The 23,561-nt window shown below is 32.8% G+C and overlaps 1 protein-coding gene across 3 annotated transcripts in view; it reads left to right on the top strand.

Annotated features, from left to right (window-relative positions):
* LOC142341531 (uncharacterized) overlaps window positions 1-23,561 on the top strand; it is a 114,972-nt gene that overhangs the window by 40,883 nt on the left and 50,528 nt on the right. The window contains exons 1-2 of one of the 3 annotated variants that reach the window (XM_075392531.1): window positions 14,448-14,928; window positions 15,744-16,163. The gene's annotated coding sequence lies outside the window, so the exon portion shown is untranslated. Of the gene's footprint in view, window positions 1-14,447; window positions 14,929-15,191; window positions 15,670-15,743; window positions 16,164-23,561 lie in introns of those variants that run through there. The other 2 variants (XM_075392533.1, XM_075392532.1) reach the window with 2 other exon arrangements.

Raw genomic sequence — 23,561 nt, 5'->3', positions numbered from 1 at the left:
TTTTAGTACTATTTTTTGGACATCTTCCACTGCATGTTTTAAGAGTAGTTTAATTTTTTAGAAAAAAAAATCAATTCAATAAACGTTTTTGCAAGACACAATAATTTTGTTAAGATGTTTTAAACATTTTATGAAACGGCTTAAAATTGTGGCCTGCCTAAATTTTTCCTGATTTTTCTCACTCATCTAATTTTTTTGTTTAAATCTCTAAAACCATTCTTGCACTATTTTGCAAAACCTTCAAAGCACACTGAATTTTCAATTTTTAATCACATATTTTCAAAAAGTGCTTAATTTGATCCAACTTTTTTGTCCATTTTATAAAGTATTTTAAGCGTGGAAAATGTTTTGAACGTATATCAAACTTCATTTTGTCAACAATGTAATCAAATTTCTACGCTCCATCTCTTTGTGAAGTTTTAGACCATTTTTGTTCATGTTTGTTCGTTTTTCGATCAAGTTTACATTCTTGGCAGTTTAAAAAATATGTTTACAGTTTACAATATATGTAAAATAGGCCTATTATAACCTCATTGAATTTTATAAAGAGTAAAGGTTTTGGGGGAGCTGCCGATTGTCTGACGATTTTCCTTGCTAATTTTCCTTTGTGGAAAAACATTTAATATTTCTTTCTGCTAAATCTTCTTTGCTCATATTTTTGGAACAAACATTTTTCAGCTATTTGTGTCCTTTTTAATGAGCACTCTCTGCTTTTACGAAGGATGTGGATATTTAATTAGAATTGTATCCGTTGACGACAATTTTGTGCCCATTTTTTAACCCAACTAAAATTGGCTATTTCTTTTCCACAACTATGCCATTGTCGTTCCTTTTTTCTAAAATTTTACTGTTATTTTGTTTTCAACCCACACAAACTGCCACTAGTTTCCTTGGAATCATTTTCGTGAATCTTAGATGATATATTTTATATCCAGAGATCAGATCTATAGATGATGAAACACGCAAAGATCTCCCTATTTGTTTTTGTGAGCTACAGCCCTAACTGTCATAACATACTTCTTTAGGCTTTTCATTTAAGTTTTTTTAACACTAATAAGGGCATGCTAAAATTTTATTAAAATTAAAGGCTTTTCCGTATCATAATACAAGCTGTTCAAAATTTTTAATAGTTAAAGTTCTATTGGTCTAAGATAATCCAAATGACTTTCTCAATTCCAATTATGATGATATGCACGGAGCCCCACACTGTTGATTACAATTGAATTCGGAACGAAAAAGAAGCTTATCAGACATTAAAAAGAGCCAAGTTGCATAGTTTATTTTTTGCCTGTTTAAACAATTGTCCAGCTAGCATTAATTCAGTTTTATATATATATATATATATATATATATATATATATATATTTGTGCTAGGTGAATTTTTTTTGTTTTTTTTGGTAGAGCCCAATATTTTGAAAATAGAAAAGGCTTCCAAAATTGTGTTTGATGTTGGTGAGTTATAATTCTTATAGATAATTTTACTTTGGCTGTTCTTGTAAACGAAATTGAATTGCAGTTAGGGCGTAATGTAATGAACAATTGATTTTTTGGACTTAGAAACACTCCATTATAGAAACAATGGCATTTACGGAAACAAAGGGTCCAAGTAAAATTCGATTCTTTTTACCCCTTTAGTGCTTTTTCTGGCGAGCTCTGGAAAACTCAGAAAGCGCCATATACAATTTTTTGAAGACATTATTGAAGTGTTGACAAAAATAACTACAAGTGGTTATTGTTTATTGTAACTCCTGCGTTTCTATAATTAACGCTGAGAACAAGTAGTTTATTTTTTCACTGTGGTGTACTGTTTTGAAGCGAACAGTGAAAATCTATTACACTTTTTTGTTATTATATTTTTATTGTTTTTGGAAAAGTTTTATATCACATTAATGTTCAATTTCCGAGATAGCCTTTTTTGATTTTTAATGCCTGTTTTTGAAATTGAGATACACGGCTATTTTTGGTTTTGGAAACATTGCAAAAGTAAACCAAGTTTTTTGCCATGTTTGAAACATTTTTTTGTTTTTCATCGATATTCTGATCTAGATCTACTTTCTGCATCGTATATGTGAACTCACAATTAGAAACAAAAATTGTTTTAATTGTTTTTGTCAGCTTTCATATACTTGAGTCCTCATCCTTTCTTAAGTCAAATCATCAAAAATTTTTAAATTTAAATTTCATTCAAAAGTGGCCTTTTTAAACAGTTTTGTATCCTTTTGCGATTTCTTAATTTTCTTTTTCTTTTCTACAGTTTCATTGATTGTCAGTGGGTGGCAGTTTTTACGGGAACCAATTCCGGAGTGTGGCTTGTATATCAATTTTCATTTTTTTCTTGTTAATTAACTGAATAGTTATTAAAGGTGATACATACTTTCGATATCAGTTTTACATAGGTTCGAAAATTGACATTTCTTGTTATTTTTCAAAGAGCGGTGAAATTGAAGATCGAGAATGCGATGGTAAGCATGAGCTGTATATTAAATCATCCGTGTTCAATGTTCAAAAGTCGTTGAAATTTCAGTAAGGGCTTAATTGTCAAACCGCTAATGATATGTATTCTTTTCATTTTCTGTGTATAATGACATGTATAAATTTACTTCAAGAATTTAAATAATTAACAATTCTAAATATTAACTTTGTTTTCTCTTCAGAAATTTTTCTAGTTGGTGTCTTTGCGAACCAACAGCAGTACCATTATAAACAGTTCTAAAATTTTGTTTATGGAATTTGTTTTTTCTAAAAATTTTTTCCTTCCAAATTCTTTTCTGGAATAAAAAGATGGTCGTGGAACATTTTTTCTTCCGTAATTACTTTGTTGTGCGTTAAATTCATCTGTGCCGTTACAGAAAATTTTTTAATGAGCCGATTTTTAGTTCATTATTACTTTCAAAGCGTTGTTGTTTTTTTTATCTGACAGCGCGTAATTGTTCATTAAGTATTTTTGAAGGCGCAGACAAATTTTTGCTCGCCGCATCCATTGACACTAATGCGTAAATTTGACCATGAAAACGAGTTTTTGTGATTAAAGCTACAAAAAGGGGAATTGATCCGAGCTTTCTCAGTTTCGACGAAAAGTAGCGGAGCTGAGCTGAGTATAACTGTTAATTAACTGTACAAAAATTGAAATGTAACTTTTTTCTTCTCAATTATTTCTAATAATTGGCAAATCAATACTCTTTGTTGCTATCGCGATAATAAACTACATGTAAAACAGGAAGATTTTAGTAGACAAGGTCAGTGCACCTATCGCGTTTACAGGTCTCTTTTTTTGAACTTATTTGATCAGAATTAAAAGCTGGACCGGTTTTCAAAATAGAAGCGGATAATTTCAGGGACGGCGCCTAAAATTTTCCAGCTATCTTAAGGTTGCTCTGCTTTGAGAATAGCTAAAGCTTAAATTGTAATGAACTTTGGCTGAATTAATCAAACGATTAGTAAAAGCTAACCCAATATCTTTGATTGAGTAGGAACGATTGATGAAACAGCAGATTGATGAAATCTAGAATAATGTTAATGAAGCAGTATTGTCAATGGTAATATTGAGAAGATAAACTAATTTAAAAATTTTTAATAAAATGAAAACAAATTCACATTCACTTGCAAGCAAAAACGAGCAGATTTAATTTGGGAAAGACATCCTCGGACGTTAGTTACAAAAATGATAATTGTTTATTAGGTAATTGTCAACTTTGTATTTTGTGTGAAAGATTTCTTTCCCAAAAGTCGCTGAGTGGAAACAAAACAATGTTTAGGTGAAATTTATTAGTTGCCATTTTTTCAACTTTGACTTTTATATGTTTTTAAATGTTTGCTTAATCTTTATAGACTTTCAACGAAATGTTTGTCATAAGATAAAAAGTGGTTTCAGTTTTTTTTCGCAAAAGAAATTGTTAAGGCAACCACAAGTTGTTTATGCTTAAGCTGTTATCTTCTGATAAAACTTCAAGATATTAGTGCTTTCTGCGTGGTAGATTTAATTGCATCGCAGTTTTTGTTTATTTTAGCAAAACTTTATTTTAAAAAATACTTTAAATTCAACTACATAGGTGAACGCAAAGTCAGTCGAAGTAGATGCAAGCCGAATATTATGTAACAGTTATGTAATCTTTCCGAACTAATACAATGATACCCATTACAATCGAGACAGCGTATAGTTTTTAGTTTAATAATGTATTCCGGCTCACCAAAGAAACAAAAAAGGTCCTTTTTAGAGATCAAGCTATTTTGAGCCCCGGTAGACCGCTGTCCGAGGCGATGTCTCTCATCAGCTGTGGGATGGAATCTGGACATCTCGAAACGATTATTCGACGAAGGCACGGCCACTGGCCCACAGGGGACGAATTATAGTATTGCTATCTCGAAAACTTTCGGCTTGCTTAACTTTTTTTTTCAAAATTCGGTTTGCTTGCCGATCTTTTTTGTCCGCCACCAACTAGAAATTAGAAACGTTTGTTGAATTTTTACTTTATATCGTCGTGTCTTTTATTGTCGTGTGTTTTATTGTCGTGTGTTTTATTTCTTTGTCGTGTTTTTGTATTTTATTGAAAGCACTCTGAAAATTTTTTTTTCTTGGCAATAAGTAATATTTCAGTAGCATTTTTTGGGTGGCCTCGAACCACAATATACTTTCAATTTTTTTTAAATACTACTTTCCTATCTATTTTTTAATGATTCCGGATAGTATTGGAACCGCTGACATTTAGACTGATTTCCAGATAGTATTGGATCCCACTGAGATATGAAAATTTCCAAAAAATTAGTTAAGAAAACAGAGTATAAGGATTGAAAAGACGTTAACTTGACTCACAGCTAAGATAATGTAGATGAACTACTTTAAAAAACATTCCGCATCATTACTTTTTTGAAATAGTTGCTTCGAGCAAATACTTAGTTGTAAACAATGGTTCGATTCAGCTATTAGCTTGTAAACATTACTTCAAGTAATGTAAGCATTATTTCAAGTCCGCCATTGGCTTATGTTTCGATCTGAATTCTTCAGAACTGCAGCTGCTCAAGTTTTTTCCATTTATATTTCGCACTCATGTTTAAATATAAAGGCTGGAGAACGTACCCAAACCAAAATATTTAACAATTTTTTTAGTTTTTTCTCTTATTGTTTAGTTACGCTTGGCTCATAGATGATTTTTTATGTGTTTTTTATTGTTATTTTCTTTTGTATATGACTAAACATAAGCCTTGAATTTTTTCAATATCAGATCTAATTTAATCCCAACGACTTTGTCTCCTTTGGCTAAGTTCATAAATGGTCCTCTCGTGTTAATTTCTGTGTCTTTGTAAATTATTAAAGTGCAATTTCATACTAGCAAATTTGCTTCCACTGTTGGATAGTGTTTGGTTCCTAATTTTTGATTAGCAGTAACCTAGAAATTGTCGCTCTCTGCACATTTGGAAGTTTTTTGTTTTAAGGAAAAACTTGAGTTATGTCACAGCAATTTGTTTCATGTCGAAAAATCAGTGATTTCAGATGATTAGTCAACGAAATTTACAAACTTTCTTGTCTAGTAAAGAATATATTGTTGGGGAACTTGATTGTGTTTTCTATTTCGTGTGTCAAAAGTTTTGAAACTTTTACCGGCTTCTTATTTGAAATTCTCTGCTGTTGGAGGGACTGAAAGATACGGTGAAATGTTTGTGAAGCAAACTAGAATAATTGTCTCAGACAATCTTCTTTTTCTTATTAAATTAGATTTAAGAGTAATATGAAGCTTTATTAAGATGGCTTTTCAACAATTTTCGTTTTTCTTGTAACACTTCGTAGCCAAAACCCGCTTTTTTTGCTTGCAGAGGTTCTTCGCTTGCTTTTTAAGTTCCCAATTTTTTTATACTTCTTTGATTTGGTTTCTCGTAACCAATTGGATCTGAAAAAAATGTTACTGTTGGTCTTTTATTGAAATTTGTGTTGTCAAAATATATAATAGATTTATCGTACTTTTCCTGCTAAACTTCCTCAAATTATTATTTGTATAAAACTTACATATCTGGCTGCTGATTTTCTTGAGCAGAAGAGACATTTAAAAGTTAAAAGTCTTTTGGGCTCCTGGCTACTCAAGTCAACAAATCTCAGTGTTTTCGTTCAGTTAATCGTTTTTGGATTTTTCTCAGTTTCGATCTTTATCCAAGCGTACTAATTTCATATGGTATTTGTTGACTATTGTAAATACTGCCGCAAGATCTTTAAAAAAACAAACTTGCACTTTTTGGAAGTTTCTATTTTGTAACCACAGTAGGACTACATTTTCTTTCGATGCTTAACTTTTTCTCGTACGTAGAGTTTTAGGACTTTTTTCAGTTCCTCTATAGTTGAATATTCTATAGTTTCTTAAATTTAAAGATACTTTTTGCGAACAAGTGTCCTGTTTACGAACTACTGTTGTTTAACAGAAAAGAATTTTCTTCCAAAATGATGAGTTGTTATCTCAGAGAGCCAAATTTAATTAACCACATTATCAATCTCAATCACATTATCTTTTCTGTGAGGGATGATAATTGATCTTGTTGATCGACTTTAAACGAGACTACATTTTTTATCGCCTCTGGTTATTGAGAGAAAGCAAGGAAGTTTGGAATTAAAAAATTGGGTCGCGCGAGAATTTAATGTTCTTGTTCGGCATTTTAAAATCAGTTTTTTTGTTATTTTTTTCTCAAAATTATTCGGCTGAATATAAATGCCAGCAGATTTTATGGATTCTTTTTTGTTGAAACCGAAAGAAAGTTATTGTCTGCTTTCGCGTTTTCTTTTCGTTTTTCTTGTTGCCTTTTCTCCGTTAGTGTGGTTCTAGTAAATTGAATCCGCAAAAAAAATTATTTAGAAAAATTGATTTGGAGTCTCAACTGTTTAAAAATAGAATTTCCTTTATAACTTTCTATTCATTAAAAAACTCTTAAAACCGAAAGATTGTGGGACCAATTTTTTTTTGCAAGTTCTGCCCGTGCAACATAAATTGGGTTCATCGTATTAATATAGAAGAAAAAAACAAAGGTTAAACTTTTTGACTGTTTATCCTCCCATGATTGATAACTTCACTAATTGTGACTTATCAAAGCTGTTAGATGTTGACAAAGCAGCTTTAAACTAAAAAACAAGCCAAAAAACTTTTTGGCAATTTCTGGTTTAGTTTGACATTTCTTGGGCTCTTTGTTCGAACTTTTGAAGTTTTTGGAATTTTTGGTTATTGAAATTTGAATTTTTTTTGTTTTTTTTTCTTATAAATTAGCTGTGATAAAAATTATCATCAATTTGAAGGGTACCAAAGCAAGCATCTCCTTCACTAAGCATTTGGTTATTTAACTCATCTCTGAGAGTAAAATGATTAAACAAAATTTATTTTACTGCGGATAATCCCGAGGTGAATTTTTAAAATCACCTGCTAAACTTTTCTCTTCACTTCTTCTCTGCTTTCCCCTAGCAAATATTCAATTTTTAGTCCTGTCTACCTTTTAATTTTCTGATGTAAAAATTGCAAAAATTGAGAAATTTTGAAAATTTTTGATATGAAAATCTTCATTGAAAAAATATAAGGCAAACGTTGTTAATTGATCCATCTTATGGATAACAGAGATGTTGATTGTTGCGAAGTTACCGAAATCTTATTTTTCAGGGTGTGATGAGATCGAAAATATCCCAAATTATTTAAAAAATATTGTCTCGGACAATCCTTTCAACGGCCTGTTCTTCGTTTATCCTGATATGTTCGTATGATTTCTCTTTCTTTAGCTCGTTGTTTTGTCTCTTCTCACCATTTTTTTTGACGAACAAAACCTAATGGGTTATATACTTTAAATAAACGCTTTAAGTATTTAGTCGTCTGGCGTTTTCTTTATCTTCCCTCAGTGATTAGCCAACAGGATTATCTGCAGTGCCTTAATTTTCAATGTCAATTCAACGTTTTATTTTTTTGGAGACTTCGCGTGTTTAATTACACGTATATAGAGTTTCAGTTCATTTACAAATGTTCTTTATATGTAATTTTCAATTTTATCACTTTTTATTTTGAAGATTTTTATGCGTCATTAGTGGTATGATTTAGGAGATTTAGTTGTAGGTAGCATCTTCTTGGTTGCTTTGTTTTGTGGATATTATAGGTTATTTATTTTTATTATCGCTGACTGTTCGATTTGTTCGCCGATTACTTTCAGGAATTCTCTTTAGTCTTAAAAGCCTTGCTTCTTTTTCAAAAATTTGACAATTGACGGAGTGATGTTAATTATGGTATCTGTAATAATTTGTATTGTATGACCTCAAGGAATGAAGTCAATCAATAGCGATGTTCCTCGACACTACTATGTGAAAATCTCTTTGATGTGCATGTAATTTTTCCAGGTGTTTGCAGCGCTAAAATATCATACGAAAATGTTTCAACAAAGTGAGTATGACGGATTTAAACACTTGCGTAACAATTGCAATATTCCTAATTGTTTTAGATATTGAATGAATTATTAATTGTTGCAGTCCCTGTGAAATGTGGGTTAGGAAGTTTAAAACAGGCCTACTTCCTATTGCTGAGCCAATTTTGACTGATCTTTATCGAAGAGATACAAAAGTCATCCCACTGAAAAATGCTCTTGGAAAAATGAATTTGAGACATTTTCAATTTTTTGATTTATCAATGAGATAATGGAGTTTTAAGTTTTCAAAATGTTTTCACTTTTCACGCGCTTTAACCTTTGAAAACACACTATTATTTGACGAAATTAGTAAATATATGAAATGAACGTAATAAGAAGTATCATCCCAAATTTCTCGGAAATTAGTCCAGAGAAAAGACCAGAACAATAGAAAACATATTCAACAAGTATCACATACAGGTTGAAAACGTTTGAATGAAATGAAACTAAACTCTTTTTTGTAAATTTTTTGTTAATTCATCTGACAAAAAACTGTTTTCTTGCATTGTACCTGAGCTCAACAGATGAACTAAATAGTCTTGAAGGTTTTGGTTTTCAGAATGTTTAGATATACACTTAACAGTTTTAAATTGTTGGCAATTTTTTTGTTTCGAAGAAAATAGTAACTCCAAAACTGTATAAGTTTATTACTGTAAAAGTAAAGTTGCGAATAATTTGTTCTTCTATCCCCTTCATATTCTGTGATAAGCATCATTGCATATAGATTTTCCCCAACAAAATTGTTGGCAATAAATCTAGGAATTTGAAATGATTCTATATCTACTGGCCAACACGTTCTTGTGGTGAGATTAAGTATATTTTCAAAAAAGAAGGCTCAGTAATGTGCGTTTGCACATAATGTTCCGACCACTTTTCTGACTTAATTAGGTACCAATTGAGGAAGAGATAGACAACTTTCGAAATTTCATATATCTCGAAAATAATTGCTGATCCATTTAAAAAATCGCTTTAAGCTCAAACCACTATTCAACATAGAGAATAACTCATTAGGGTTTCGAGGATACCTCTCATTAAGGAGAGTAAGAGACCAGACAAACAACAAATTCAAATAAAACCAACAAGCACTACGACCAACACTCAATCAGATAAAAAATGAGCCAAATAATTTGGCTTGAATTTCAACATAGAAGCTAAGGGAACGGACTTTATTGAGAGTATTTCACACAAAAATACGTTTTTACTGTTTTGAAAACAACTAAATTAAAGTCATCAAAACCAAAAGCTATCTAATGAAATCATTGAATGGCTTCATTTTCACGTTCATACGAAGCCATTAAGACCTGTCATTATCCAGAAATAGCATCTCTGAGGAAACGGTGTCGAAGCCTATAAAATAATCTATTCACTAAAATTATTCAGTCTAATCATTTGTGCCGTCTTTCAATGCCATTGACGTGATAAGTCACTTATTTTTAATGTGCCATTACTGTGATAATCTTCCAAGACAGCAAAAGAGAACCTCAAAAATTGGAAAATGTCCAGAAGTAAAAAAAAAGTTATGAAAGAAGTATAATCGCCCAACAACAACTATTTACATGATTACCCGGCAATGCAGACTACATTTTAATTAAACTGAAAGCGAATGCAAACTCTCTCTCTCTCTCTCTCTCTCTCTTTCTCTCTCTCGCTGAGATTGCGCTAAAAGTGTTACAAATAAGATTAAAATTGGCAACCATTTTTCTTTTTGAAAACAATTTTATTGAACGCAGAAGTCATAAAAACAATAAAAGCCTTCGTCTAAAAAATAGTCAATAGAATAACTTGATACTGCTTTGGAAGCGAATGGGACATTTTATTAGAGAAACTATTTCAGAGGTCCACAAAAAAAGACGAACACAGGCAGAACTCAAAGTCTTACAAACAATTTTACCCAAGCGGTGTTGAAACCAAAAAAAACATATGTTTTTCGCAGAACTTATTGAATACTTATGTATGTCCATTGATCCTTAATTGCAATTAAATCTGACCTGTCAACAATTGAGTTTCTATTTGAAACCATTCTGGTCTGTAATTAACATAAGAAGGCAAAAATTTTTTTTTAAAGTAAGAGCGCCCCTTTGGAATCAGAATAGTTTTTGAAAAGTCCACAATTATACCAAAAACCGTCTTGATGATGCTGCTTGTCTGCTAAGAGAACAAACTGTTCCAACAGTACCAATATAGGTTATTTGATACAAAAGTCAGTTCATTAAAAATGTTGAATTTCGGATACTTAATGAGATATTAGAGCGAAAAAACATTATTTATCAACTGAAAGCATTAAATATTTTTTTTCAGTAATTCATCAGATACTGATGTAAACTCACTCATAAGACTCATTTGAATAATTAGAGTCACCCATAAGACTGTAAAAAATAACATCAAATGAAGCAAAACGCAAGAATTCATTAAAATTTACGAAAACTTTTTGTCGAAGCCTTAGAAACTATGATTTTTGCTCAGAAAACGCGATGTTTATTCATTGTAACTCATCTGATCATAAATGGGACCTTTTCTGATTTCAAGATCTGAATGAAAACAGAATTGCCTGTAATTGAGATAACAAAATGCAAGAATTATTATAACAAGGACAGACCAAAAATACAATCTGATTTCTAGCGTAATAGTTCCAAAACTGCAATAGTTCCAAATGCTAGCGTAATTGTTTTTTTGGAAAACAAAAATGTTCATTTTGCAAATAAAAGATGTATCTTTCTAAATAAGTAGCATTTTAAAATAGCGAAGGGTTACTAAAATTTTAGTTCCGGAACATTTTCGTAGGACACGAGAGTAAAAATGTCACTTATCTGAGAGAACGAAGGTTGTGTAAGAAGTTTTTGTCTGTACTACCGGTCAAACTGTACAATGGAGGCATAATAAGCCTATTTGATGCCATTTTAATAAGCATCTTTGTTGTCACTATTTCAGCCTAAATCAGTTGGTTCAAACTATTCAGCAACTCTCTTCCATATTAAATTTGGAACCAATGAAACTTTAAAATTTCAGCAAAAATTACGAAAGGTGTGAACAAAACAACGGAAGTTAGGCCAATGTTCCGAAACTTTTAAACCTCCGTAACTTCTTAAACAGTGGTATGAATGGTTCAATCGCCTTTTCGATCAAAATGTCCCAAGAGTAACTCACAGATCACAGCTCCCCCCGTGGGTGTCAAAAAGCACATCCCATGAAATGAAAAAACTATCAACTTTGAAACGAAAAGCAATTGCCCATCCAAGTCCTGCTCCAAGCACACTAAACAAAATAGATTGTCTCGAAGAAAAGTCAACACACTTTGTAAAAACGATCAAGTCATCTATGAAGGCGAGATTTTCGCAACACGTCAATTCAGCGTTATTCAGTAAAATTTACGATCAATTAAAAAGTCACACCATTTCCAAGCGAGATGCACCTAAATGAACAAACTGCTAACACCAATGAAGAGAAAGCCGAGTTGTTCAATTTATTTTTCCAGATTGTTTTCAATTCAAAAATATCAAAAGTTGAGAACCAGTTCAATTTTGAAGAAAAAGCTCTTTATCGCTTTGATATTTCAGAAAAAGAAATTGAAAGTATACTAAATAAACTTGATAATAGTAAAGCCAACGGCCCTGATGATATAAGTAACCTATTTCTGAAAAACCTATCAAAAACAATAAGCAGATCATTACTTCTACTTTTTCAAACATTCATTAATAAAGGTAATTTTCCAGCATATCGGAAACATTGACATAACAGCAATACACAAACAGGGCGATTAAGCCGCAATCAAAATGTATAGACCAATTAATTGCTTATGTTGCCTCTCAAAAGTTTTCGAGAAACTTATGTTCAACAAACTCTATGAGCACGTTAAAGGAACACTTCACGATTCCCAGTTTGGTTTTCGGCCTCAACGTTCAGCAATTATTCAAATGTTATGCTTTCTAGACCAACTGCACAAAGAAGTCGACTCAATTGCACATGATGAACTTTTCGTTTTCTACCTAGATTTCCAGAACGCGTTTGATACAGTACCCCACCATAGCGTTGTTGCAAAACTGTCGGAATCAGGGATCGGGGGAAAAGCGCTCAGATTAATAGCCAACTACTGTTACGACAGAAAACAACGTGTTCGCATTGGAACCTCAACGTCGAGCCTTCGTGACGTCACTAGCGTTGTACCGCAAGGTTCAATCCTGGGGCCACTACTTTTTCTCGTCTACATAAATGATTTACCACAAAAAATCGAATACAGTCAAACCTACGGTTATGCAGATGATTACAAATTGCTCTCTAATAACAAACATGAACTTCAAATTGCTCTCCAGAAATTAAATGAATGGTGCAATAACAACGAAATGCGCCTCCATGAAAACAAATGCAAGATCCTTTGTTTCAAGAAAAATTCGCTCTTTACAATAAAAATGAAACTGTCAACATCTCGTCTCATCAAAAAGATCTCGGAATACAAGTTTGTGATAACCTCACTTGGCATCAAAACGCAAGCACACGAGCCTCTAAAACTCTTAAAGCACTTTGGTACATCAGAAGAAATCTTCACCACAGAACTCTCCCTCAAGTTAAATTAAACGCATACAAGGGTTACATTGTACCAATTATATCCTACGCCTGTCAAATGTGGTATCCGTCTAAATGCGATCTAGTACTCATCGAAAGAATCCAAAAAAGTGCGACGAAATGGATAATAGGTTCTTCTCTCACATATAAGGAGCGTTTAATCAAACTGAAAATTCTACCTCTATCTTTTTACTTCGAACTTCACAGCTTATTACTACTATGTGATCTCATAAAAAATAAATACAACATTGCCATAGAAAAGTATATACATTTCAACAACATTAATCGGACGAGACAAGGCGCGAAATGTGAAATCAAACTTACGAAAAGACGATTATTCAAAAGCGACGAAAATTTCTGGTCGAGAACAGCCTATCTCTATAATATTGTCAACAAACACACAGACCTTACAGACAACAAAAATATAAAATATCGGATCAGCGACATTTATTGGAAATTTTTTTTTCGAAGTTTTAACGAAATTGACATGTGCACTTGGAGAGTTTGCTGCCTGTGCAAAAACTGTAACCCTATTTCGAAACTATCCCATTTATAACGATCAACAAGGGTGCTTCAACCCGTGCATTGCAGAAGCCTGAACTACTACTACTACTACTAACTCCTTTTAAATTTCTTTTAAAAAAATCTTGAAAATCTTTTAAAAAATTCTTTTAAATTTTAATTTCTACGCTTTACAGGCTTTCTAATGATATCTTTCGCATATCTGTACGATGAATATGTCGATTGGCGAAAATTGACCGAACAGAAAACCCAGTTGAGCATTTAGTTACTCCCCTATTAAGGTGGGTCGGAACAAAAAAAAAGTATGGATAGGCTGTAGATTTGCGTCCTGGTTAAACCTTTATCGTTTCAAAGTTTGATATTTTTGGCATATGACGGGTTGGTAATTTCTACGCGAACGCACAGTACCGATGGTCCGTTTTTTGGTTGTTTCGTGTGTTCATATGGATTTTTTCATAAATCGATTTTTCTTAAATTATGGCATAAGTGTCATGATTTGCTGAAAGAGTCATTGCCTCTTTTCGTAACTTTCAATGACAAGTTGATCAAATTTCGAGTTTTTAAAAATTACACAAACGGTCTCGCTCAAGTTAATAATAATTAGTTCATGGTGAACAACCTTTCATCTGTCTCTCAATTCTGGCCGTTAAAATTGGTTTGTGAAGAGCGAAACCATTCATGTACCTTTTAATTGAACAAAAGTGACCATGAAAATAATGAATCATGATATTGATATTATAACTGATATAAACTGACTAGTCGGTACAACTTCAGTAAAGAATTATAATTTTTTTCTCCTTTCATGATAATATTATTATTAATAATTCTTTGTGCTGCTGTTTTGTACTTCAGTTTCTGTTTGCTGCACTTCTCTTGTCTAATAGTATTTCTCGCTCGCTCTCGACCAATCAGAATTGAGTATGTAAGAGAAATATGAAAGAGACAACTGCAATATGGGGGGATAGACAACAACAACAACCTTCTTTCTCTTTCTCTCTCTTACTCGCTTGCTACTGGTGAAAGAAAGAAAGATAGATTCAATCGATCAAAATATCTATCATACATTTTATATTTTATAATATTCTTTCACTCATTCGCTCCTTCAGCTACAACTAGTACTACTACCACTACTCCTATACACTATTCTATTCAATACAATTCAATTCACCAAAACCACAAAATAAAAAGAAACAATATGACAATACACACTGACAACTAGATCCAGCAAAACCTACTTTTGACAACCCTCAAACTCTGGACAAAAACCTAAACTTCGAGCAAAATTATTTCTACCAAATTTTGCTGTCAAACTTTTACTCCATTTTCTGCCATTTTCCTATGTTTTTAAGATTTTCCCAAATTTATCAAATTCTTGGAAGTTTCAGTTTATCATAATTAGTTTGCTGAAATCTTGGTTTATTAATCAGCGCTTCAACACAGGTAATTAGCTTGTCATTTTGTCAAATTTGTTGTGCAGGTTTGTTGTATTTTGCAGGTTTTTTTTTCAAAAATTTGTTATCTAGAACTAGTGATCCAAAATTGGCACTTGAAAATTTTGAAATTGTTACACAATCATTGAAATGGCTATTTATATTTTCGCATCGACGCCCATTTTGTACTTAAGCCGTTTCGTGCTGGGAGTTTTGCAATTGAGCAATGTAAAGTTAAGATCAATGAGCATATAATACGCCAATTATAATCTACAAATTATAATAAATTATTCGTCAAAATATTCCCTTTTTTCGACAAAACAACACAAATTATATAACTCAACAATAGGCATTAGCTAGCTTTATAGTGAATGAATGCGTTTTAATACAAAAGAATTGTAGATAATAATTTGTTAGAGAAGCTATAGATTGTATATTTAGTTATTCATTCACGTAAAGACAGGCAAAATTAACTAGCACATTAAAACATCGAATAGATAAAAATGATGAGTTGAATTAATTTTTGAAAATATTTGCATCTTGTTTTTTGCATTATTTATGTGACTTGTCGAAGCATGTGTTGATTTGCTAATGTTTAATCGTTAATCGGTTCTCTCAAATGATGCTACAATTTATCACTAATGTTGATTACTCAAACGCTCTTCAAATTATCACGTATCCATTAGGTTTCTTTCTGTCTTATGCTTAATCAAAGCAACAATCTTTTGCTATAATTTTGCAATTTTCTGAGGTGGGTGAACGATTTTTTTTATACAATTCACTGAAATATTGAAAATTATCATTTTTGAAAAATGTTTGTTTCAGGGTACCAGTCAATAATCTGTCAACATCAAGAAAATTGTGCCATCTCAACGAAGGAAGAACCGACATTACGCTCTTCAATTATCGAAATTATTTCATTTACGTTTCGTGTCGTATTCTGCAATTTAGTTTCGAATCAGTCTTTGGCGAACTAAGTTGCCAGAATCGTTTCGAGATTAATTGTTTTTTTTTCATTTATTTGGTTTGGATTAATTACAGATAAACATTCCTGTTATAGTCTAACTTTGTAATATAGCTTTTCAACGCTAAACGATTTAAAAAATTCTTTATCTGGAGGAGTTTACCATTTTTGCATTGATAAATTTGACATTCAATTATTAGAAAATTGTATCTCGAAAATTATTTCTCATCGACTTGAAGTGCTGAAGTGACTAAAGAAACTTCTTTTGTCAACTCTAAAAAGTAAGTGAACCTGAAACTCTTTATTGTCGAAAACTGGTAAATGTTGTCTATTTTCAGTAGCAATAGGAGTAATCATTTAAAAAAAATCCACGTTATCAGAAGTTTTGGGAAAAATGTTGTTTTGATGTTCAAATTTTTATTGATGGTTTCGTTTTTTTTTTCGCTGAGAACAATTTACAAGCAGTATTTTTTTGGATAATATCCTCATTTCTCGCCTAAATCTGTAGATTTAGCTTCTCGTCTAAACATACAGAACAAAAACACTGAATTCTGGTTAAAGACAAATCAGGATAGAGATATTTTATGATTCCAATAAAAAAGTTTGTCACAGAAGTCGAAACCATTGGTTTCTTGATAAATTGTTTTTTCACAGTAGATCTCATTTCGCTGTGTCTTTATGTAGAAAACTGCAGACTGCCCTTGATTGCAGAAAAAAATGATTTGATCATTCAATGTAATTAAAACTTCATTTTTTTAATTAAACAATTGGAGGTAATTTATTCTCAGAAACAGGAATAGAGATACATGGCAGCATTTTCGGATTAAGATAGTTGTTCTGTGAAAAGTTTTGAAATTTCTGGCAAATTTTTTAAATTCACGATTGTACGTGATTTTTTAAATCCGTTAATATAGCAGTAAGATCAAAACTGTCAAATATTACAGCCCAATAGTTCAAATGTCTAACAATAAATTTGGTATTTGAATTAACAAATAACTTGGTTACCAAGACTAAGTTTATTAAAACAGCAGATCAACAGTTTAATTAATCAGTTTTCATCAGTCTATTTCATTTCAAAGTTTGTTTCTATTCTCCCCACTTTGGTCTGTTAAGAATGAAAACTCGTGATACTATATAATATTGAATCGGGTTTTAAGATCAGGTACGGTTCTGAATTGAAGACATTTAACTTACTGCTTTCCGGTGTGACTTAGTAATAGTTTCACTGGTCTCGTTTCGATTTATTAATAACTCAGAACGTCAAAAAACAAGTATATTCTGCACGTATTATTGGAATTTTGTTAACTTTTTTCATCAAATTGCTATCCTGAAATATTTTGGCTTTTCAAATGCTTGTTTCGCAACTTCATAAGCAAGAATATCAGAAACAAAAGTTTCACATCGGACTATGTTGAAGTTGTGTAAAAATTGATTGAATTAATTGATCTGTTCTGTCTATGTCTAAAGTTTTTTAGTTGATTCTTTGATGGAGATAAAATTTGTATTTTGCAAACCTTTTTTCGGCGAAAATAATGACATTCTGAGAGAGAATTTATGCCAAAAGAGAGCTTTGGCAACTACTAGTTTTCTGATTAAAATCATGGGTAGCGTTTGACTCCAAACTCGTTTTTGTTGTTTTTATAGTTAATATATTTTTGGTAATGTTCTTACTAATGTTTTTAAAAATAAATTGGAACCTTGCTTTATTTTGCTTTTTGGCGCTTTTTAAAATTGAAATTACGTTAATTTGATCGCTTCCAATTTTTCGGGTTGTTTTACGAATGACATGCAGTTTTCATAGGTTTTTCTGACGCATGATATACTTTGACTAAAACGCATAATAATTGAAAATTCGGATGACCCTAATTTAACAGGTAAGAATTTTGAAATTGTTTTTTTTTTGAAAAAGTTACATTTGACTAAACGCTTGACTTTTTTTGCATCAGAACATATTTCTGTGACTGTTTTTGTTGCTGTTGTTTTTACGATACAAATATGATTCCAGTCATAAATCATTTGTCTTGAGTCGGTTGAGAGAGTGAGTGAGTGAGTGAAGGAATTATTTGTTTGATGGTGGAGGCGGCGAGGCAGGTAGGTACGATGTGTTTGTGTTTATTAATTCGAGGAGTTGTTTGAGCACTGAATCATTCATGGCCATAGAATCAATCATTGATACCGGCAGGTGAACTTGTGTCTTTGTATGCACAATGTTATTGCGTAGTTCTCTATCACCCCCTCCCCTCTGTCTCTCTCTATGTACCTCAGAAATCATTCCACAACTTGTATAATCCAATTCTGTTTTAAAGCCGTGAATAAATATTACAGCCCTTCTAAAATAGTAAAAATATCAAAAATTTGGGAACAATAATTCTTTCGAGAAATGGCTTGCAATTAGTTAATTTATGACGTTTTGATGTCTGTGAAGAACAAGGCATTTAATGATTTTCGTCTTAAACCTGCTCCCTAGTATCCGTGCTAAGTCTAGACAAAAAACTTAGTAGACATAATAATAATAAAAGTGTTCCCGTTTTTTTTTCGTTTTCAGTTTTGATAGTTCAAGCAAGTGGTGTTTTGTAACTTAATATAATTCTATCAACGTCTCTTACGCATACGCTTTCAAATATTTTTTCTGTTTTTCGATATATTTGACGAAAAGATACTATTTTAATTAAAAAGTTTCCTTTGTGTCATTTTTGAAGGCTTTATAGCAAATTCTAGGCAATGAAGACACTTTGGAAAACTTTTCTTTTGTATATGTGAAGATGCCCTTTGTTATGTTGTCTTCAACTGAAGCAACTTTCAAATGGTCTTGTTTGCTTGAGATTGTTTTTTATTGTCCAGAGAAAATCCAGTTTTTGATTTTAGAATCTCTCCTTCAAGCTCGAATATTACTGTTATTTAGTGTAAATTGAGTTTTGAGCTTTCAGTTGTGTTGTTAAGCTTGCAGCAGATTTGTTTTAGGCGTAACGGTTTTGTGAAATGCGTTTTCACTTATCACCCAAATTAGAGATTAAATAAGCTCCGAAGAATATCGAAGTTCTTAAAAAGTTCTCGAATTTTCTACGAATTTTTGTTTCCAAATTAAAGCTTTCCTTGGATCTTTTCCGCTAGTCTCCCTATAAATTAGGCACCCCATTTGTGTATGTAAAGACACTTTGTATTCATTTGAATGCATGTAAATTTAGTTTCGTGCGAATAGGCATTTAGATAATTTTAAAAGAGCGGAAGGTTGAAATTAATGCCCGCATAGTAATAGAGCACTGCATATAATGTAAACATCCAGCAAAAATTTGTTTTTACCACATTTTTGGAGTTACGGGCTTCGTAATGGGTTCTAATACTCTTATTTTCTTGAAAATTGTTGCAAATATGGTTGTTGATGTACTATACCCGGCATGTAATTAATAAAATAAATAACTTTTAGAAGGGATCCAAACATTAATTCTTTTAGGGGGTGCCTAAATTTTGGGTATACAGGACTAGGGGTGGGGGCACTAGTGGTAAAGACCCCCTTCCCTTCCATCGTGAGTGCATATCATATTTTTGCACTTCTTTTGTAATTCAGGTTTCATTAATTGAATTCAATAAACATTTAGGATGTGATCGTGCCTTCAATTTTAGTAAAATCATATATTGTATCTTTTTTTTCATTTTTGATTTGTTTATACGTGTCGATGTATTCTACCCATTTTACCTGGCATGTTATTATTAAAATTGAATAACCTTTTCAGAAGTTCAGAAGGGATCCAGACATTAATTTTTGGGGGGTGCCTAAATTTCGGCTATATAGTATTTGGGAGTGGGGGAAAGACCCCTTTCCTTCCATCGTGAGTGTATATCATTTTTTGCACTTCTTTTGTTTCAGGTTTCATTATTCGAATTCAATAAACGTTTAGGATTTGATAGTGCTTTCAGTTTTGTTTTTTAAATTTTTCTTTCTTTTATACGTGTTATTGATGAATTCTCATTTTTTCTCCTAAAATTATGTTCAACTCACTGATGAGAGGTCATAAAACCTTTTGCCAATAAAGAGTCGAAACTGATTATTTGTATCAATCATGATTTATGTCATTTTTATGCATAATATAACCCGTTTTTTAATTAAAAGTCAAACCCCAATGCTTTGCGATAACTATTATTTGAGAAATTGGACAGATTTTAATCCAAATTTTAAAATTTTCTTATCATTTTTATTCGCGGTGAGATTGAATTAAATTAGATATTTGTTTAAATCTATTGATCTCTATTGATTAGGCTAACTTGTTTTGAGTCGCTGTTGTGGTGTTGTTATCCTGATTTTTTTCGTTTCTTCCTTTTCGTTAAAGCGTTTGCCTTTTGACCAAGATGGAGTCTGCAAAAATTTTGAAACAGCAAAAGCGGTAAATAATTTAAATTTGAGAATTCTTTTGACCTAAATCTCTCAATCGAATTAAAATTGTAAGTGTCTGCAAACTATAATTTTAAATTTCTTTTCTTTTTTGAAAAATTTGTAAACTCAATTAGTTTACAAAACCCAATTAGATCGAGTCGAAAGAAACTGATCTTACTGCGCTCATACGCATGGAGATGTGCAAAGTATCGAAGCCAAGTTACTGAATGATTAGAACAGAAACTCATTGTCATGAGACATTTTTATGGAAATAAGTTAACGTAAACCACGGCACAATTTTTTTTAACTTGAGGCCGGTGTCCCAACAATTTTTTTTTCCACCAGAAAAGCGCTCTTCCAAAATTTGAATTGTTAATTACTTAAGAGGACCTTTCCTTGTTAGCTTTCAAATCTGTTTTTCTCCAAATTAAAGCTTGCGGGATACCGCTTCCTATTAAATTCGATTCTAGTTAAATTTTGCATTACTATATGAATGATTGTCGAGAAATAAGTGGCAGTTTACGTTTGTGTTTTTTATATAGCAGACTCATAACCTCACCCCGCCCCATACCTCCCCCCCCCCCTTCGCCGCATCTAATTTTGCAAAACAAAACTATCTCTTCTATATCTTTAAAATCTCATTTTTGTCCTTTAACGTTGAAAAAAACATCATCGTTCTCGGTATGGTACATTCTCTCTATTAGAATTGATACAACTGCCCTAGTTAAGGTCCTTACACTGTATAAGACTGGCCCTTAGGATAACTAGCATATCCGGTAACAGTGTGCGGGTTAGTTATAATCACCAAACGCTTTTCACCGGTAGTCAATAGGCGCTTTAAATCGTGGTCTGTCCGTCCCATAACAGTTATGTGAGTTAATAACCGGTAGTAGGCTCAACCAATAAGTTAATAACGGGTTATAACAAACCAGTTATAGTTGGCAAGTGGTGGCAATATTATTGGCAATAGTCACAGCCGTAAGGTTGTTTTATGTGGCATGAATGAAGCCACGGCTGTTTAGTTATAGAGCAGAGTGGGGGGGGGGGGGGGGGGGGGGGGGGAGGGAGTGGGCATTGAAATTTTGTGAAACTGGGATATTCCGGAATTTTGTTTTCACGGTTTGTGTGCTACAGTCCAGCGCACGTGCGGGATTGTGGTGAGGCTTGGGGGGGGGGGGGGGGGGGGGGTATTTGATTCTGCTGGTGTTTGCCTACCTATCATTTCCCAGTCATTTTATCCTCCACCCTATTTAACTACTAGCTGCTACTGTTGCTTGTCCCGCCCGCCCGCCCGGACTATCAATTGCAAATTCAAGTTATACCCAGTCACTACTGCTATAAAACAACCCCCTCACTCGCTCACTACCTGCCTACCTTTCTCTGCTAAGCTCTAACTGGCATATTTGTTGCAAATAGCCTAAAGTTGAACATTTCTCACTTGGCCGAAAATGTAGCACAATATTCACTGCATTGATATGAATATCTACTGAAACCATCTCGATATGGACTGGAAACATTTTAGTTTCGCAGTTATTTGGATTATAGTGATAACTCGTTATCGGCTAATTTGACATGGCCTCGACTGTTACTATAATCTCTGGTGCTATTTCCTCCCATCTATCTATCTCTATTCCTTCCACCCTTTTCCACCTATCCAACCGTTGTTATTGTTGTTTCCAGTATTTTCTGGTGGGGGTAGCTGTAAAACTGGGCCAAAACGACAGAAATATAGGCACAGTTTGTCACAACCTACACTCTTACAGCCGAATGCGCCATATTAGTCCCAATTAGCCTAACGGTTCCAATAAGCGAAAACTATAATAGCTTAGTTTTTTGAAGTCAAAATTGCTTAAGTTTTTTATGTTAAATTATGTACAAAAAAAACGAAAATTAAGTAGCAGAAAACTTACTAATAATTCTTAAACAATGTCGTATTTCGGCTGTGAGATGTTTCGGTTTAGAAAGGTGGGATTTGGGCTATTTTAAAGAGTGGGTAGGCAGTAGAAAGGAATGAACAGATTGACTGGATTGAATGGATAGCTCCTCGATCGTTTCGTGTCTTCCAGCGCAATAAATACCTCACAGTAGCAAACTGTTAGTTGATTTACTCTGCCTCGCTCAAGTCAATCTATTTCAACCCTGGCAACTATTAGCCGATAGTCCAAACCATCGAAAACAGTCCTCGACGATCTGCAATCACTCTCAAATATAGCCACTATAGTACTAGTTTTTGTCAATTCTGGTGTGAATTTTTTCTTGAAAGGTTGTCAAAAAAAGCAAACTACCGGTTTTATGTCAATTAGTATTGAATTATGAAAAGGATGTTGAAAATTTGATTAAGGGTCATTGTGGTTTTTGATGGGTTAAATCGTTTTGGTCAAAATTAGGTCACAGCCAAAAATTTTCCATAATTTTCCTTAGAAATTGCCAAAATTTTTGCAAAAAAATTTCCATAGAAATTTGAAAGAATTAAAAAGGATAGACGATAAATAATTACATAGTCCAATGATAATCCATTACTAAGAGTTGGATGCAATCGAAAATTCGATTTAACTAACCTTGTGAAAAATGTACTAGGTGTTCTGTTCTTGTAATCTCTTCAAGTCAAGTCAAATTAAAGACAGAAGGAGCAGAGCCGACTTCTATCTGTTTGAAGAAGACATTCAGAAGAAGAACTGGGGAGGAGGCGGGATCTAGATCTTATTTACAACTTTCATAATATTCTCTTTCCCTTTTCTTCTCTCTGGTTTATTGCCAACTGTTCTTCTCTCTCATTCTTCTTTTCATTTCAAGCTTTATTGCGGCAAGACAGAAAAAGATAGAAAAGTCATATGAAATGAAGTACACAAATACAAACACTCTCAGCTAACTAACTACTAACTAGCTAACTGACTGACTTGGAGTTTAGTATAGACTTCAAGCCTTGGCCCAGAGCATAGCACAAGGTTACACACACATGCATAAACATACACATACACTGAGATAGAGAGAAAGAGAAAACACATTAGTATTATTATTGTAAGACTGGATACAAAGGAGCGGTGAGTGTGTGAGTTAGCGAGTGAGAGAAAGAGAGCGTCAAAGCAGTTTGGCTGGCTGGCTGCCTGCCTATGCCTGCGATAGACAGCCCAGCTCAGGCATAAAATTGAGAAATAGATTGTCAATTTGTGCAATATTTTATTTTGTTCGAGCTCTCTCATTTCAACTTTAATAGCGCACACATACACACAACGTACAATCACTCTGTAAGCAGGCAGGCTGAGTTAGTTGCGTCCCGGCCCTAAAATCCAACACCCAAAAACAATCCACC

Source organism: Convolutriloba macropyga, chromosome 6 (assembly GCF_964194025.1).
Source record: "Convolutriloba macropyga chromosome 6, txConMacr16.3, whole genome shotgun sequence".
NCBI lineage: Eukaryota > Metazoa > Xenacoelomorpha > Acoela > Convolutidae > Convolutriloba > Convolutriloba macropyga.
The sequence above is the reverse complement of the archived record's forward strand: the minus strand, read 5'-3'. Positions and strand labels throughout refer to the sequence as shown.